The following is an 18,165-nucleotide window of genomic DNA, read 5'->3' on the forward strand; positions in this document are numbered from 1 at the left end:
TTATCCTGACTACCTTTTGCCTTTGGGCTTTTATCTTTCTCCATTTCTGTATACCTTTCTTTACTTCTTCCTCCATGGCTTGCTGTGTGTAGCTGGGTGGCTGATCCCCTGATGCCTTCCTCTCCTCCTTCTCCGGTTTGCTCCTTCCTCTGGTCTCCTCTTTATACTTCTCTGCCTGCTAGCCCTGCCCATCCATGCTCCTGCCTTGCTATTGGCCATCCAGTTCTTTATTAGGACCATCAGGTGTTTCAGAGAGGCCCAGCAAGCGTTAAACAAATGCAACGTAAACAAAAGTAACACACCTGAAAATAATGTTCCCCAACAGCCCTTCTCCCTGAAAAGTGAATAAAATACACCTGTGTTTGTAAGCATGACTAAAGAGTCTCATCCAGAAAACGTTTGAAGCTTGCCAGCAACATCCCCAAAGCCACCATCTCTGAAATGGGAAAGATTACTAAGCTCCTCCCTGCCAGAACAAAGTCCAGTTATGTTCAGAGAAGCCGAGATGCAAGAAGACCAGCCTAGCTGCCTGGGAGAGCAGACCTGGGAGAGCAATTGAGTGAGGCACCTGGAAATGGCAGCCTCATTTGTGCTGCCCGTAGGCTGTGGAGTGTGCTCCAGGTTACTGTCATCCATGCTGGGATGAGCTTTGGTGACGCAGCTTTCTGGTTTTGAGTCGTTTCTGTTCCTCCAAGTAACTCCTCACCCATATCCCTGTATGTAACCCTAATAAAATCATTGGTTTATCAAGTTGGACTTCAGTGGTTATCTATAAAGTGGTCTGTTGTCGGTTGGCTATTTGGGGTGAGGAGATGTTTGTGTTGTGTCTCCCCAATGAAAGTCTTGTCACACACACAAACACATTTCAGTGTTACCCAGAGGCCAAAGAAGAGTGCCTAAGGGCAAGAAAGACCCCCATGGAGGCAGCAGAGTGAACTTCTGAAAGTTAGAACACTCTGTCTTTTCCTCTGAACTATAGGCTGCAATTTTACCCTTCTATCTCTATTAAGCTACAGTGATGGTAAAAGTTACATCCCTCTGTGAAGACTGGTTAGTACTTCAGTGTTGCAAAGGCAATGAATGAGGAACGACCGGACCAGTTTAAAATGACCATCATTTCCTGTATCCCCCTTATCTCCTCTCCTCACGGTCTCCTCATTTCTCCTCAGGATCTCTTCTCAGATCCAATTCTTACCTCCTCCTCACATCTCAGATTCTCCCCTCACGTCCTTCCCAGGCACCCTCTTGTCTTCGCATCTTCTCACTCTCTCACCTCCCAGCTCTTTCTCTCCCCAGCCTCTCTGCACCTTTCACTACCTGCTCACACTGTATCTGAGTTAGGGTTACCATTGCTGTGATGACCAAACAACCTCAGAGGAAAGGGTTTCTGTGGCTTACACTTCTGCATGGTCGTCCATCACTGAAGGAAGTCAGGCCAGGAAACACTGTGGGAACCTGGAGGCAGGAGCTGACGCAGAGGCCATGGAGGGGTGCTGCTCACTGACTTGCTCATCATGTTTGCTCAGTCTGCTTTCCTACAGAGCCCTGGGCCACCAGCCCAGGCGAGGTACCGCCCACAGTGGACTCCCCTATCAATCACTAATGAAGAAATGTCCTACTACAGGCTTGCCTACAACCTGATCTTATGGAGGCATTTTCTTAACCGAGGTCCCCTCCTCTGAGATAGCTTTACCTTGTGTCTAGCTGACAAACTATTCAGGACACTTGACCCATTTTCAACTTGAAACACAAAGACATCACAACTAAGTTACCAAACTTTTCTTTCTCATTCATCCCCCAAGGTCTCACATAAAAAAGATAAAATGCTTTAAAAGTTCCAGTCTTTACAAATCCAAACATTAAAAAAATCAGTCCCTTCTCTTAGCCTGTGCCTTTTTAGAGGTGAACTGATCCCAAGAATCCACGAGGATGACCCCAGATAAGGTCCTAAACAATAGAGGAGAGGTGCCTTGCCCTATTGTCAGATTGATGACTATCTTAAATGTCACTATAGAATTTTCACCCAGCAACTTATGAAAACAGAGGCAGAGACCCACACTGGAGCACTAGACTGAGCTCCCAAAGTCCAGCTGAAGGACTGAAAATATGAGCAAAGAGGTCAAGACCAAGATGGGGACACCCCCTGAAAAGTTTACCTGAGCTAATGGGAGAGCTCACCAACTCCAGCCAAACAGGGAAGGAACCAGCATAGGACCAAACTAGCTCCTCTGAATGTGGGTGACAGTTGTATGGCTGGGGTAGACTGAGGGGCCACTGGCAGTAGCACCAGGATTTATCCCTACTACTTGTACTGGCTTGTTGGAACCCATTCTCTTTGGATGGATACCTTGCTCAGCCTAGATACAGTAGGGAGGGCCATGTTTCTTCCTCTGAGCAATGTGCCTTACCCTCTCTGAGGAGTGGATGGGATGAAGGTGGAGGGGATGGGAGGAGGGGAGGGAGTGGGAACTGGGATTGGTGTGTAAAATGAAAAAAGATAGCTTGTTTTCTTTTTTAAAAAAGTAAAAAAATTCAGTCCCTTTAAAATATCCAGTCTCATTAAGAATCCAAAATCTCTTTTAAAAGTTCAAAATCTCTCAACTGTCGGTCCCTATAAAAATCAAAATTAAGTTAAATACTTTCTAACTTCAAGAGGGAAAAACCAAGGCACGGTCACAATCAGATCAAAGAAAAAAATCAAACTCCGACAGCGTGAATAACAAAATACCCAATATTTGGGATTGACTCACAATTTTCCTGGTTCCTCCACAGGGCTCGGGACGCTTCTCCAGCTCTGCCCTCTGCAGCACACACAGCCTGTCTTCTAAGTTCACGATGGCTCCACTCTGTTGCTGCTGCTCTCGTTGGTGATTACCCCATGGCACTGGCCTCTTCAAAGTGCTGGGGTCTCTGGCTGCAATTGGACTGCAATTTCACCAATAACCTCTCCTAGGCTCTTCACGATGCCAAGCCTCAACTTATTCACATGATCCCTTCAGTCCTGGGCCCTCAACTATCCCTGAGTCTGTACCTTCACCAGTGGCCTCTCTGGGCTTCCAGTGCCAGGCCTCAGCTGCTCTCCATGACCCCTTCAAAACCGGTACCACCTGGGTGACTCTCACACATTACCAAGTTCAGCTGCCAACTCCGGGTACAATCTTCACCGCCTCTGGAACATTATTTGTTTGTGCTCTCAGGAAATACTTTCCAGAAGATTTTGGCTCCATTATGATGGTCACTTGTTAATCAGTGCTAATTTCTAAGCTCTAACTGACCAGCGTCAACTGACCCAGTATAATAAAGATTTTACTTGAGTGGTTCTGGTGGCTTGTTAATCACAGTTGATTCTTCAGCCCCAGCTGACCAGAAACCACAGATTCTTCCCATAAATGGTGCAGTAGAGTCTTTGCTTCCCTCTGAAAGTTCACAAGCCAGGTCTCCACCATCTTCTCTGCTCTCAACGTTCTTATCTTCAAAGTTCCAATGAAACAGTTCACTGAGGCCTCAGCACTCAATGGCTCTTCTGGCCCAAAGTTCCTTCTGCAACCTTGCCCCAAAACATTGCCAGATCTGTCATAGCGATCCTCCCCTATCCTGGCACCAACTTCTCTTCTAGTTAAGGCTGACACCGCTGTGATTGAAACCCCATGACCAAAAGCGACTTGGGGAGGAAAGGGTTTATTTGGCTTACTTTTGGACATTGTAATTTATCACTGAAGGGATTCAGGACTGGAACTCTAGTGGGGCTGGAACCTGGAGGCAGGAGCTGACGCAGAGGTCCTGGAGGGGTGCTGATGCAGGCTTGCCTACAAACCAGAATTTATGGAAGCATTTTCTTAGTTGGGGTCCCCTCCTCTCAGATGACTTTAGCTTGTGTCAAGTTGACAACTCTCTGGGATACATTTCTTCTCATATTCTAGTCTCATAAACTCAGTTCAAACTCTAGGGTTTTGGGATGACTTCTCTGACGACCTCCTTTAACCAGCTTTCAGGAAAGAATGCAATGCATCATGGATACCATGCTGTGCCCTAGGTCTGAAGACCTTACTTGTCTTAAACACGAACATTTGTAGTTTTAGACCATAGCCTCCTTAGGTCATAATCCTGCCCTGCCACCAGCTTCTATTTCTCACATCCATAGGCTTGACATGCTTAGGTTCTTCATATGAGAAAGATGGTGAAGTATTTGACTTTGCGTGCCTGGGCCTTATAGTGTAGTAGTAGTAGTAATAGTAGTGTGTGTGTGTGTCTGTGTATGTGTGTGTGTTTGTGCACTCACGTGTGTGCACACACGCTATGGGTTTGTGACACCAACAGTACAACATAGTACCTGCATTGCATCCTGGTATAGAAAACAGACACAGACTGGAGAACTTAGGGGAACCAGAACAAAGTAGGCTTACAGAGTTATCTCGGCATGTCATTCTGGGTTAAAGATTGTATTATAGCTACGTATAGTGTTCCTTTTGTGGGAGGTGCTGAAGACAACTGTGGTCTTCCAGCTCAGTTAAGAATCACATTAAACTTTCCTAGCCTTAAAAACTGAGTAATATTTGCATTTAGAAATCAATTCACTCACCTGGTGGAATTCAAAGAATCATTTGGTTTTGATCAAACTTAAACTTAGGTCTGTAGGCAATTTGTTAATTTATACAAGTCAGAATCAGCCAAAGACATATGCACAGAAAAGACATTAGTTGAAAGAAATTAAATAAATGATAGTGGCTCTCCCACACACTCTAAAACCACAGCATCTAGTGATGAGAGTCTCTGCAGTCCAGGCATCAATGGGAGCCTCTGTTGAGGGAGCCAGAGTCTGTGTTGTCTTGTTTATCTCAGACTGTGAGCATCATGTTGTTATGTTCAGGGTAGAGTCCCTGTTTATGGATTTTGCTTTTTGCTCATGTGCCCAATAAATGCCATCTGATCAGTTCAACGAAAGAGACCAAACCATGTTTTTGATGCTGTGCCAGGCCCATGGCAGTCTATATACCTGTTTTCACAGTGTCTGTGATATGGCTGCACATCCCTTCCAGTGTCTAAAGGCGTATCCTATAGGCAAGTACCTTTCTGAGAACTAAATCTGTATTGTGGGTCTCATCTAGGGATTCAGGATATTTCATACCTGGTATATTCTATACCCACCCAAAGTCATCTTCTCAGCATGGGCTTGGGTTCCCCTGATGTTTAGACATTTTAGCCATATTGCCCTAACCCAGTGGTTCTCAACCTTCCTAATTCTGTGACCCCTGAAAACATTTCCTCATGTTGTATTGAGCACAACCATAAAATCATTTTCATTGCTACTTCCAAAGTATAATTTTGCAACTTTTATGAGTCATAATGTAAATATCTGTGTTTTCCCATGGTCTTAGGTGACCCCTGTGAAAGAATCTTTCAGCTCCCCAAAGGGTCATGATCCTCAGGTTGAAAACACTGCCCTAGAGGTTATAAAGTCCTCACAGAGACAAAGTAGATGAAAGAGGACATTAACGTCAGATTCACGTGTAACTGCAGAGTTCATTTTGTAGGTTCTCATTTTCTCCATTCTCTCCCACTAATAAAGAGATTGAATGAATACATTTGGAAATATGATTCCTTGTATTGCTAAGGCCACATTCTGCTTTGGACCCACCATGCCTATGAGAAGCTCGGACTGCACGGACAGCAGGGACTTTCCCTGAGCACCAGGCTTGAGAAGGGCTTGGTTCTGGGGTTCCTTAACTGGTACTTCTGAGAGCAGAGCAAGTGGAGGGAGAGGCACAGCACTTCCCCATCCCAGTTTCTAGGAACATGTGACATCGCTCCACTCTAGTGTGGGCTCTAGCTTCTTTATGAAATCCCGAGGATGCTCCTGCCTCTAGCTGAGTACACCAACTGCTAAAGCAGGAAACCAGATCATCGCTTGCCAGGGACTATGCACTGTTCTTCCAGAATCAGTTTGGAGACATTCCCTCCCTTCTCCCCGGTAGCTGAAACACAGAAAGCCAGCTGGCACTGACTGCTCAATTAAAGACAAGCAGTAAATTGCAGGTTCTGGAGAGGTGAAGCTAATCACAGTCCTTACCTGACTGCGCTGGTTTGACGTCAGAAGCTCAAGGACTGTGCGTGTGGAGTGGGGATGTTGAAGGGTCCTTTGTTTCTCTCAGGAATTTTCAAGTAGTTCTAAATCACATGTCACAGAACATCATGCTCCCCCAGATGAATCCCGAGTGTTGTCAGGCCCAGCAGCCGCTAGGATAAATAACCTGTAATCAGACTCTTCATACAAGTTATTCGAAGGTCTAGTAGAATTCACCTGCTTACAGAGTAACTCTGAAGGAGACAGTCCAAACATGATCATCGTATCCTTGACCTAAGAGACAGAGAAGACCGCATCATTGTTCTTACTTTAGCGAACCAAGGTTGCTCCAAGGGAGGTGGGGAGTATTAACATGTCAGTGAATCTAAGATGGCCTGGACTCATCTGATTTGCTCATGTTTCTGATAAACTCAACCCAGCTTTAAAAGAAAGGCTTTTGAGTCTGAGGTTTGCTTGGTCTACAAAGCAAGTTCCGGGACATTTCAGGACTGTTACATAGAGAATCCTTGTCTGGAAAAACCAAAACCAACCCCCCTCCCCCCAAAAAAGACAAGTTTTCACTATATAGCCCAGGCTGACTTTGAACTGGCAATCCTCCTGTTTTGAGCGCCTCTTGAGTTTGGTGATTACAGGCACTATACTACCTCTTTTTGCCTGATTTAAACTTGATTTTATCATTGGCATTAAGACACTGATATTTGATGTGTTAAGACAAAACAACTGCAGGAATGTTCTGGAATGTGGAATCCATTTATTGGTTTAAAGACAACCTATGAATTAGAGTGCTTTTGGAGATTTGTACAAAATAAATGTGCCGATCCTAAGAACCTAAGAAAAAAGAAAACAAGACACCATTGATTTTCTTAGTGTTACAAATAGTGGCAAGGACTTGCTTGGCTGGCTGTAAGAACTAACGGAGCTGCATTTTCACACAACATTCAATTAATTTTCTGCATCTTGAGAGCCGTAGAGCAGCACTTCTTAATGTCCAGAGCAAACCTTTACCCGTGCCCCAAGCCTCCACCTCAGGCTGCCTCAGGCTGCAGCTGAGCATCACCATGGATGGGAAAGAGCTTTGCTGCCACTGCACCTTTCTAAGAGTGTAGGGAGTGAGCGGTGCCCATGTGGCCTGTCAGTGTCAATGTAGACCGAATCAAAGGCCTGGAGGGCATGCAGAGAGGACCATTCATCACCATGTTCCTGAAGGCTGGCCATGAGCTTCTGTCTTCCCTGCCGCAAACACTGGTACTGCTCCTCTCTCACTCTAGCGTGTGTCTCAGCTCTGCTTCAGCCTGGGCCTGCTAACATCCTTAGGTAGGAAAGTGAGTTTGCTTCCGTCCCTGGGGTAATGTGTTTATTGACTGATGTGATGGCAAATTGACACCAGCGCTTCTTCCAGGTCTGTGAGCTTCTAAACAACAGACTGGCCCAGAACGGTTGCTTCCTTTGCCTGGGTCCTGGCAACATCCTCTTCTCAGATGGGAGCCTCTTCTTTGGCTCTCTCACCCGTGGTGAGAGCAGAGAGGCAGCTTGGGCTTTCACCCCTCAAAGCGTGATGATCTCTGTGCTGCAAAGATGTTGCTAGGGGTGAAATATTAAGGGCAGTGCACCCTCCTTTCCCAGTGCTGTGGGAAACGCATCCCCTGATGTGAGACCACAGGGAATGGGATATACCCAGGCTCTTGAGCTCCAGGAAGTGCAGGACTAAGACGGCCAAAAACGGCCAGAAGGCCAGAAGTCTAGTTTGCTGTTCTTTCCAGGGAACATGGAGGCTGTAAGCCATGCGTGGTGATTTCAAACCAAATCCTCACATGCCAGGAAAGCTGTGATCGCACACATCAGCTAGGTTCCTCACATGCTTCCGGGAGGTGAATCTGTGGGAGCATGGAGGAACTATTTGATTATTAGACATGATAGGAAACGTGGGGAATAAAAGCAAGGAGGGAGAAATGTGGGTGAGGACGGGGTTCTGGCTATGGATGGATGAGTGGATGGGTATATGAGTGGGTGGGTACAGGGATGGATTGCTGGCTGTGTGGTAAGTTGGAGGAGTGAAGGCATGGATGTGGTAATGGATGGATGGGCAGATGAAGATATGGGAGGGACACAGTACGTGGGTCCGCGGTTGGATGGATACACACGTGAATAGATGATGGTGGGTAGGTGAGCACATAGACTGATGTGTGAATAGGAGAATTGATGGATGAATACAGACATGGGCACATACATAATATAGCCATAACGAAGGGTGAATGAGTATAAGATGGGTAAAATAAGTGACTGAATGAGTGACACATTTCAGGAGGCGTCTGGGTCTTTATAAAAACACATTATGGTGAACGAGCAGGAGATCTATGGAATAAAATCAGCCTTTTAAGCTGAAACCAGATTGCTTTTTAATGACATACTTGTAAAGGATTAGGAAGAAGATCTTTTAGGAAGGATTTCCATTTTATTTAGATCGTTTGAAGTTTTGGTGTCAAGGACACATGATTGGAAAGCAATCTCTCTCTCTCTCTCTCTCTCTCTCTCTCTCTCTCTCTCTCTCTCTCTCTCTCTCTCTCCATGTTTGTAAAGGATAAAAGGAATTTTTATGAAGACTCCCTGTAGGCTGACAGATCAGTGACTGACTTGCCAGGACAGGAAGAAGCCAAGAGTGAAGTCAGCGCTCTCTCCACAAACAGCTCACTTCTACCCTCAAAGCAGGCATAGACTTCATGAAAACATAGAGGAAATTCACACACCTACGTACCCTGCCTGGGCGTCTTCACCCATCATGCCAGTAAGGATTTTATTCTCAGATAAATGTGGATTCAGCCCCAAATATTTTGTTTATAAAGTAATGGCAGCTTGCAATTTCCTGTCTTTTCTGTACCCCCCACTGGTCCCCCATAGCAGCATCTGAAAATGAGTGTTCTAAGGGTAAGAAGGTACTACAGAGAGGAGATAGGGAAAGTGCCTGTCCAGAGCAGGCTGTTCCCTGCTCTAAGTGGTTCCCCATTGTGTGAAACAGTGCCTTTCAGGATGTGTGTTGCCCTGAGTGATTTTGCCTACAGGGTTTGGCTTCATTTTGAGTACAAATGGAGCCAGCAGGATGACTCTGCTCCTAGCTGTGCATGTGGGCATCGCCGCTGGTCCAGCATCACTCGGTAGGCACTGACTGGTAACTAACCTACTCCTAGCAATAAAAACCACCACTTTATGAATTTGCCAGAGTCAACAGGCCTGGCATGAGCCCATGGGTACATATTAAACCCTATCAGAAACAAGACTTGAGAATTATTAAATACACCAGACCAAGGAAGGGTGCAAACTCATCTGGGCCCTCAGAAAGAAGAGGACGTAGACGTTAGAAAACTGGGATGGGGTGGCATCCGCAGAACTGTCACTGCTACTCAGGGTGTGTATCAAGGAACCAACTGGTAGTTAACTCCTGACTGTCCCTTGGGCTTCAGCTCATTCTGGTCCCTTCAGTTGAAACCATCTACTCAGACTGCCAACAGCATATCCATCTATTTGTCCTCCTGGCCTGACTGTGTATCTTTCCACTAAAGTTCTATAGTACTATACCTGCCTCCATAATCCCACACCTCATTTTTTGTAGCTCAGCTCAGTCACAGTTCCTGTTACCTCTGAGATCTGCAGTCAGTCTTGCAGTTTAGCTCCTTATCCCTTGCAGCTGTCTACTGCAATCTCTTTGGACTCCTTAAACCCTGCTGCAGCCCCCTTAACTCCCTTTCAGCTGTATCCTTTCTCCTCTCTCTCTCTCTCTCTCTCTCTCTCTCTCTCTCTCTCTCTCTCTCTCTCTGTTTGTCTGTCTGTCTCTGCCTCTGTCACACACAGGGAGTTTTTGTGTGATGAACATGACTTGAGACAATATAATCAAGACCAGAAAGAAAGAACCTGTATTTGTTAGCAGCGCTATGTTGAGGACTCTGGGACTATTCCTCCAACCCTACATGGATCTATGGATCTATTCTTACTATATAAGTTGTCACATATAAAAAGTATGGAAAGATACACAAGTTTCTCTCCATGTTTTTGTCATGGTGTGCTCACCACAATGCCATAAGAAGAATGAAGATGAAGGTTGATAATGTTCAAAGAGAAAGAGGTAAACTTCAGGCTGAGGAATGTTGAGGTTTCCTGGGAAGCCATGGCAGGAAGCTTGGTTATAGTGGAGTTCACAAAGCAGTGACCATTGTCTTTCAATTGACAGGTAGTCTCGGTAGCATGTTATAGCTGTGTTTGCAGTACTTGGCTTTCCCCAGGCCAATGGATGTGGATGAATGACATGGTGATGTTCACTCTAAATCAGCACTGGAAATCAGATAGACCTCAGTGTGATGGGATTAGGGCCTTATGTAGGAAGAGGTTTAAAGCCATGTGGAGGACTGGCCAAGAAAGGAACTTGCAGAAATATCACAACTGCAACATGAATTTGAAACATGTTTAGTGGCCATGATGGCCATGCTTACAATAAAATCTGAAGATGATATGTATGCACAAGGGCTTGGGGAGAACAGGTGACCTGTGGAGGGGTACCAAATGAGTATACCAAACAAGTCTTGTAGACTTGCGGGACAAGAGGTTGTCAGACAGAGGGTATCATCTATGTCTTTCAAATACAACCTGATAGAAGCCCTGGAAAGTGCCTTTGAAGGGACCCTGGTACAGTGGATGAGAGGACCCACCTCTCCCTGGGTACTGTGTAGGTATTAAGTATTGCTAAAACCCATCTTAGCATGAGGAAATTCTCTATGTTCAAGTGGCTCTGTGTGTCTCTCTAAGATGCTTTGGCAGGGAAGTTGTAGTGCATGCCAGGACCTCACATGGGCTGGAATAGGAACACATATGGGCAAGCCATGGCTTCAGAGAAGAAGCCTGGAGAAGTCTTTCAGTGGGAGCTGCCTTGTACCCCCGCAGTATCTATTCCAGCATGGACTTGGCATAGGGTGTTCTGGGGGAAGGGTCTGGGTTAAATTCAGAAGTTTCTAGTAGATCTAGAGCCCAACATGAAAATGGCCTGGAAAAAAAAAACAGTATTGAGGTGTTAGGACATTGGGCCACAAATGCCAAGCTTGAGCCAAAAACACAATGACATGGCCCTATATCATTGAATGTCATCAGGTATATAACTACTCGAACCTCCTGTCTCTAGTAGTCCTGAGCATCATTGTGGTCACCATGGAGAGATGCTTTCTAGATGGTATCTTTGGAGTGACCGGGTTCATTTTTTTTTCTCACTGCATGTAGCCAGAACCTAGTATATAAATAAAGTTACATGCCTAAGAATACCCAAACAATATTTTCTCCCATCCTTTGTAGGATGGATTTTTTTTTTTTTTTTTGCATGGCTACATGTGTGGGTTCCTACTGACAGGCCCAGTGGGAGTTGGAAAATGACTTTCTGAAATGCGAGGTAGGGGTCTGAAAATGCTGTGCTCATCCGTATGGGGAAGAAAGAGCAAAAGAAGTCACCTGAAAGGGTGAGGACACAGCCTTGCTGGCTGTCCAGGAAGATCCTAATAGGTGGCAGGAGGCCGGGGCAGGTATTTGTTTCCAAGGCAACAGACACTGCAATTTAGAGGAGCGGCTAGAGGGAGGGTGAGCGTATTGCAACCAGATGGGACTAGAGTCAGTGGGTTTCTTCTGGGGAAGAATCTGCAGCTCAGCCTCCTGCTGGGAGAGGCCCCTTGTTCTTTCAGGTGCAGTATTGCAGTGCAGGTGCGCTGGGCCTAGAATCTGAACCACAAACCCGTGGAGAGCCCAAAGGAAACAAGAGAATCTGTTGGGATTTAAGCAAACCTGTGCCAAAGCTTTTTCAGGGCCTTGGGGGAGTCTGGGACAGAGGTGAGTTACCCTCCTTTTTTTGAGGCACATCAACAGAAGGACCTAGGATAGTGATTTGTAATCTTTCTTTTCTTTCTTTCTTTCTTTCTTTCTCTTTCTTTCTTTCTTTCTTTCTTTCTTTCTTTCTTTCTTTCTTTAAGATTTCTGCCTCCTCCCCGCCACCGCCTCGCATTTCCCTCCCCCTCCCCCGATCAAGTCCCCCTCCCTCATCAGCCCAAAGAGCAATCAGGGTTCCCTGCCCTGTGGCAAGTCCAAGGATCACCCACCTCCATCCAGGTCTAGTAAGGTGAGCATCCAAACTGCCTAGGATCCCAGAAAGCCAGTACGTGCAGTAGGATCAAAAACCCATTGCCATTGTTCTTGAGTTCTCAGTAGTCCTCATAGTCGGTTATGTTCAGCGATTCCGGTTTTATCCCATGGTTTTTTCAGACCCGGGCCATCAGTAACTACCTGAGCAGGGCATTTGTACAGTTCCAGGCACTAAATCAGCTCACGGTCTGGGCAGCCTATCAGGTTTGCTTTCTTCTGTTTATCTGCAGTACACATGGGTAACTGGATTTGGGAAAGAATACTTCCCCAAATACAGACAATTTACAGACAAACACTGTAACATCACCCACAGGCTGGGAACTAAAATTATACCAATAGATAGTAGAGATACATTAAACTACATACGGTTTGAGTTCTGATGACTTCTTCCATTATTTCTCTCTCTCTCTCTCTCTCTCTCTCTCTCTTTTTTTTAGATGAAGTAACAGGATCAACAATGATCATCTTTGGGACTGGACTAGATTAAGTATTATTTGGAAAATACTTTCAATGAAAACAAGTCCTGAACATAGGTGATGTTGTTTTAGGCAGCATAAGAATGTTCAGCTCATAGTCTGTGATTTATTACTAAGTAGCATTTTACTTATTTAGCTAATCTAGTAAACACATGAACCTTAACTATTTTTGAACTACACAAAGATGCGATGACGTGGAGATGTGTTGTATCTGTTTTTTGATAGTTATTTCTCAGAGCTTTGCTTGTGCCATGTGATTATACACACAAGTCTGCCACCACCCTCAAATGCACAGTTCACACTCGCTTCAGGCTGTAACAATGTTTCTCTGCTTAGATACTCAGCAACATTCAGGCTGTAACAATGTTTCTCTGCTTAGATACTCAGCAACATTCAGGCTGTAACACTGTTTCTCTGCTTAGAAACTCAGCATTCAGGCTGCAACAATGTTTCTCTGCTTAGACAATAACCATCTCTGAACACTGCAGGTGCATCTTCCCTAGTACTTACCTGGACAGGTGGGTCTGTTTCTAGGGTCACAGACACCACAACTCCCTTTGTGGTTGTTACCAGACAAAACCAATGAATATTCTCAGGATGGCTAACTTGTGTAGCAGTGCTGGCCCCTCCTCATGGCTTCTGGTACTTAGGCCTCTGTAGTTCCCTCTTAGCTGAGACTCTCATTGTTCTGCTTAGGTAGTTTTGGAGGACTCTGTCCCAAACGATGTCACTATCAATACCAAAGCACAGTTGGTACTCAAAAGAGAACAAGAGAGTTTTTTCTGAAGTCAGTTTTGAGTGGCCATGACCTGGGAATAGATTCATGTTACTCCAAACACCTTGTTCCTGAGCAGTAAATTTCATGAAGTTTTATAATAATGGAACAATAAAATCATAAATAAAGACTCCCTTTAAAAACATTGTGTGAAACATCAGATAAGCAGTTTATGAAAAATAGAGGAAAGTCTGTTGTCTCTTTCCTGTGCTGTTCTGATGACATTCTTAACCTTTGTGTGGAAGCTTGGGAGGAAGCTAGGAGACAGGATTGATTGGGTCTAGGGAAGGAATGACAATGGCTGAGATCAAAGAGTAATTAATATAGATTATAGTAAGAATGAATTCTAACATATGTAAACATTTTTCAAGTGACTAAGCACTAATTATATTTTACTTGCATTACTCGATGCCATTAGCAATCCCGTGAGGAGAATACGATGGTGCAGAAATGTGGTTATGTGAACACAACCAATGACAACTTGGTCACAGGACATGGGATAGTGATTTGTGCTTTCATCAATGACTGGCTACAGGGATGAGAAGTGAAGGGATTACCAAAGATGCCGATGCCCTGCACCATCTCAGCTTGGGGACTATATGCCAGTGATCCTGGATCCACAAATTTATCTAGTTTAATATATTAAGAAGCATTCAGGTTTATACTATTTGTATAGATGCCCCTTTACATTTGATAGTTTTCTAGCACTCTCAATAAGAACTTCTTTCCATTTTCTCTCTCCTCGTTTTGCTGCTCACTCATCTGTGTTAACCACAACAGATGCTTGTCAACTCCAGGAGGAACTTCAAGGCAATTCACCTCCCTTGTAGTGTCTACACCTCACTTGGTAGCTTAGTTCCTTCACACTTAATCTTGCACTTATGGAGAGTTGTGCCCACTACCATTAGATCTAGCTTGTCATCCCAACCACACTGCTGGACCCCACATGTATGTGGCCATTTAAAAGGCCATGCCACTGCCTAGCAACTCTCATTTGTCCTTGTGGGCTGACTCTCCCTTCTATGGACTAGTAACTCCCAATCCTTCACTTTCTATACTCTGACACACCCCCACCTTGCTTCCCTCACAGTCAAGTTCCTTTCCCACGGCCTTAGGAACAATAGCCATACAGAGGGGCTACGGATGGCGCCATTGCTTGTTTCTCTTCCTACTCTGCACTGTTATTTGGGGCTTGAGCACCTATGGGAAGCTTCACGAGAATGTGGGTGTGTTAGGTTCCGGGCAAGGATGGAGTCTTGCTGTTTATATTTATGGATTGCCTGAACCTGCAGCAGGGCCTCTATTTTATATCAGCATTTTATTTCAGACTGAATTATTTAAACACGTTTTTGAACATTCCCTAAGGATCTACTGCTTTCTCTCATCTGCTTTGCAATTAAACTGGTTTGAAAAACAACCGAAGGTTATTGCGGAGTTGCTAGCACCTTCGTGAGCCACTGATGGGACTGTTAATGGAAAACAGTATGGTAGGCACTCACAAACCAAAAATAGGACTGCCGTGTGACCCAGAAACTCCACTTCTCGGTTTCTAATCCCGGAGAATTAAACACAAGGATCCAGGTATTTGCACAAGAGATGTTTGTACACCCAGGATCACAGGACAGCCCAAAGGATAGTCCAAAGGAGGAAACAACCCACATATTCAGCACATACATGCATATGCACAGAAGTACATGCATGTACATGTAACTGTGTACGCAGACACATATAAAACAGAATCTTTGGCTTTAGGAAGGAAATTCAGACACAAGCTACAGCATGGGTGAACCTTGATGATACTGTGCAGTGTGAAATAAGTCAGTTGAAAAAGGATGGATGACTAGCAATCCCACTTTTAAGATGTCCCTAGAGAGAAGGACTTCGTAGACACTTAGAGTGTAGCTTTGAAAGACTATGAGCAGGGAGCAATGGGGAGTTGTCTGTAACAGGACAGAGCTGGTTTGGGTTGAAGAACATTCTGACTTTGAGTGGGTGATGGCTGCACAGTAGTGTGGCCGTGCCTATCACGGCTGCACTGTAAACTGCTATACTTTACCTCAGTTGATGTAAGCCTTCCCATTCCCAGTCTGGCTTTTCCCCCATCATCCAATGCGACCTTCCACAGCCAAGGTCATGTGGCTTGTGGTCAAGATTACTCCAAGCAGCTTTGACACAGCAAACCACGTCTTAGCTTCTGGGGTACTTTCCCACAAATTGTCCTGGCACAACTTTTCTGACTCCCCAACTGTCTCTTCTGTTTTTAAAGCCCTTAGCTGGTCTCTAAACTCTTAACTGTTGAAGCAGCCCCTGGAATGGTTACCAGGCCATGCCAATTCAGGATGCTACTAGGTTCGCAGTTGGATCCAACATTAGGGCTCCAAATGCTACCTGTGGTTGATGCTCTAGGTTCAAAGTCCAGCTGGACTTTGCCCTTGGTCTTCAGGATTGCTCACTAGTGGATTTGTTTTTTTGCCATCAATCCTACCTCAATTTCAAAAGTAAATTCTGAGTCATTTCCCAAGCCTGCTTCTCATGGTCCTCTGGTTTTGTAGCAGCTGCTCATATCCTGGTGTATTAGGACACACCAGATCCCCACACCAGATCCCCTCAAAGATCCTTCCCACCCTCTCTTCCATGGCTGTAGGTGCAGGAAACAGCCTTTTTTATCTGAACCTTCACAATATCTCCTGAGAGGCCCATGTCACCTTTTCTTCTTGGCATCTCCTTTAACTGTAGTGACCTGAATAAATGTTCTCATCCCCAAGGTCAGACCTTCCCACAGCCTCCATTTTTCCTATGATACCAGTTGTGGTCCACAAAACACCTGCTGCTCTGTCTTCAGTGCCTGAACTTCAGATCTTGCCAGAGACCATTCCCCTGGTCCTTCGCTCCAACACAGTCTCTGTCCAGGCAGAGCCTCCGAATGTTTTCACTTGACCTGGTGCTGTAAAGAGGCAGGCGGCCTCATCAGGCTTCCTGCCACAGCAGTTTTCAACAGATGCTGTGTTCAGCGTTTCTTTCATCCTTTTCTGATCATTTCTTGTTCTGGGTTAAAATCTTTCGAAGTTTCTTTCATCAAAGAGAGGGAAAAGGTTCAAGATTACCCTTATTCCTTGCTGCCTAATCTATTAAAATATGCAGGTTTTCTGGAGCAATAATAACACCCAACATGCACATGTTCTGATGGGACCATGATGAGCATTTGCTGTGCACGTAAGTATCTGTGTGTAAGAAAAATCTTCAGCTTTCAGCAGACGAGGGACACAAAGCCCACTGCAGCAGGTGGATCAGACCCCCCTTTCCTACCTTTCTGGGTGTCCTTGGGATGACACCGCAGCTAAAGTAATATAACAGATATATAACAAGTAATATAACAGATCTGTGTTGGTGAAAACTTGGCTGGATTTAGAGACGCATCCAGTCTTCTTCATGGGGCTTCTGCTCTGTGTCATATGCAAACATAAATAAGGGTTCTATCTTTTTTTCTTTTCTGTCAACATGGTTCTTACTCTACATTTAAAATTGGAACCAGATGAAGCAAGGCACACCTAAAACTTTTCAGAATATCACTTGTCATACTTTGGGTTAAAGATGTCTTTCTAGAATATCAAATAAGGGATCTTAGCATAAACTGATAAAAAAAATATCTCCACCAAATTGGGCTGTGGGCAAGCCTGGTGGGGCATTTTCTTGATGATTTGTATGGGAGAACCCAGCCCATTGTGGGTGCTGCCACCCATGGGCTGATGGTCCTGGGTTCCATAAGAGAGCAGACTGAGCAAGACATGATGAGCAAGCCAGTAAGTGGCACTCCTCCATGGCTTCTTCATCAGCTCCTTCCTCCAGGTTTCTGCCCTGACACTCATATCCGTGATAAACTCTTACGTAGAAATATAAGATTAAATAATTCCTCCCTTCCCAAGTTGCTTTTGATTATGTTTTATCACAACGATAGGAAGCCTAAGAAAGCAGGTATGGGAGCCTCTTCAGGATGAGGTCAGTGCTGTGGTTGAGTACACACGGTGGGAGGCTCCCTCTCTCCCTGGCGCCAGCACCTCCCTGTGAAACTACCACAAATGTTGAGAGTATCTGGCTTGAGTGCCACTCGCAGACACACTGAGCCATGAAGCCAGTCTAGGGCTGGACTGCACTTACTTAAAAGTGGCCCAAGACACAGAATTTATGTTTGTGCCAGGACTGCATTCCAGCACATTCTGTTCCTTCTAAGAAAACTTCTCAGGAGCCGTTCACCTTTCCCTGGTGCCTTGGGTAGGCATGTTACAAAGATGGCCGAGAGAAAGACCATTTGAGGATGGTCATGGGGCCTTCCTAGGGCTGTGCATCTTCTCTCTTGTCTGTCACTACTCTCAGGACAGACACATGGCATTCACATCCAGCAGAGGCTGATGAACTTGAGAGAAGTTGCCCACATGGCAGACCTGTTGCAGGGATCCCTGGGCAAGACAAGTCAGGTATTTCCTGAGTACCACTGTCCCACACCTGGGTAGGGGATCTATGATGGAGGGCTCACTAAGCCTCTGCTGCCATGTTCTAATCATGGGCTCTCAGCAGCAGTGGGGACCGAGACAGTTCCACACTGCCTTCAGGAGCATTCTGAGAATTCTATGAATCTTGGAATCTCTACTTCAGAAAAGCCAGTGAGTAGGAAG

Source organism: Microtus ochrogaster, linkage group LG3 (genome assembly GCF_000317375.1).
Source record: "Microtus ochrogaster isolate Prairie Vole_2 linkage group LG3, MicOch1.0, whole genome shotgun sequence".
Classification (NCBI taxonomy): domain Eukaryota; kingdom Metazoa; phylum Chordata; class Mammalia; order Rodentia; family Cricetidae; genus Microtus; species Microtus ochrogaster.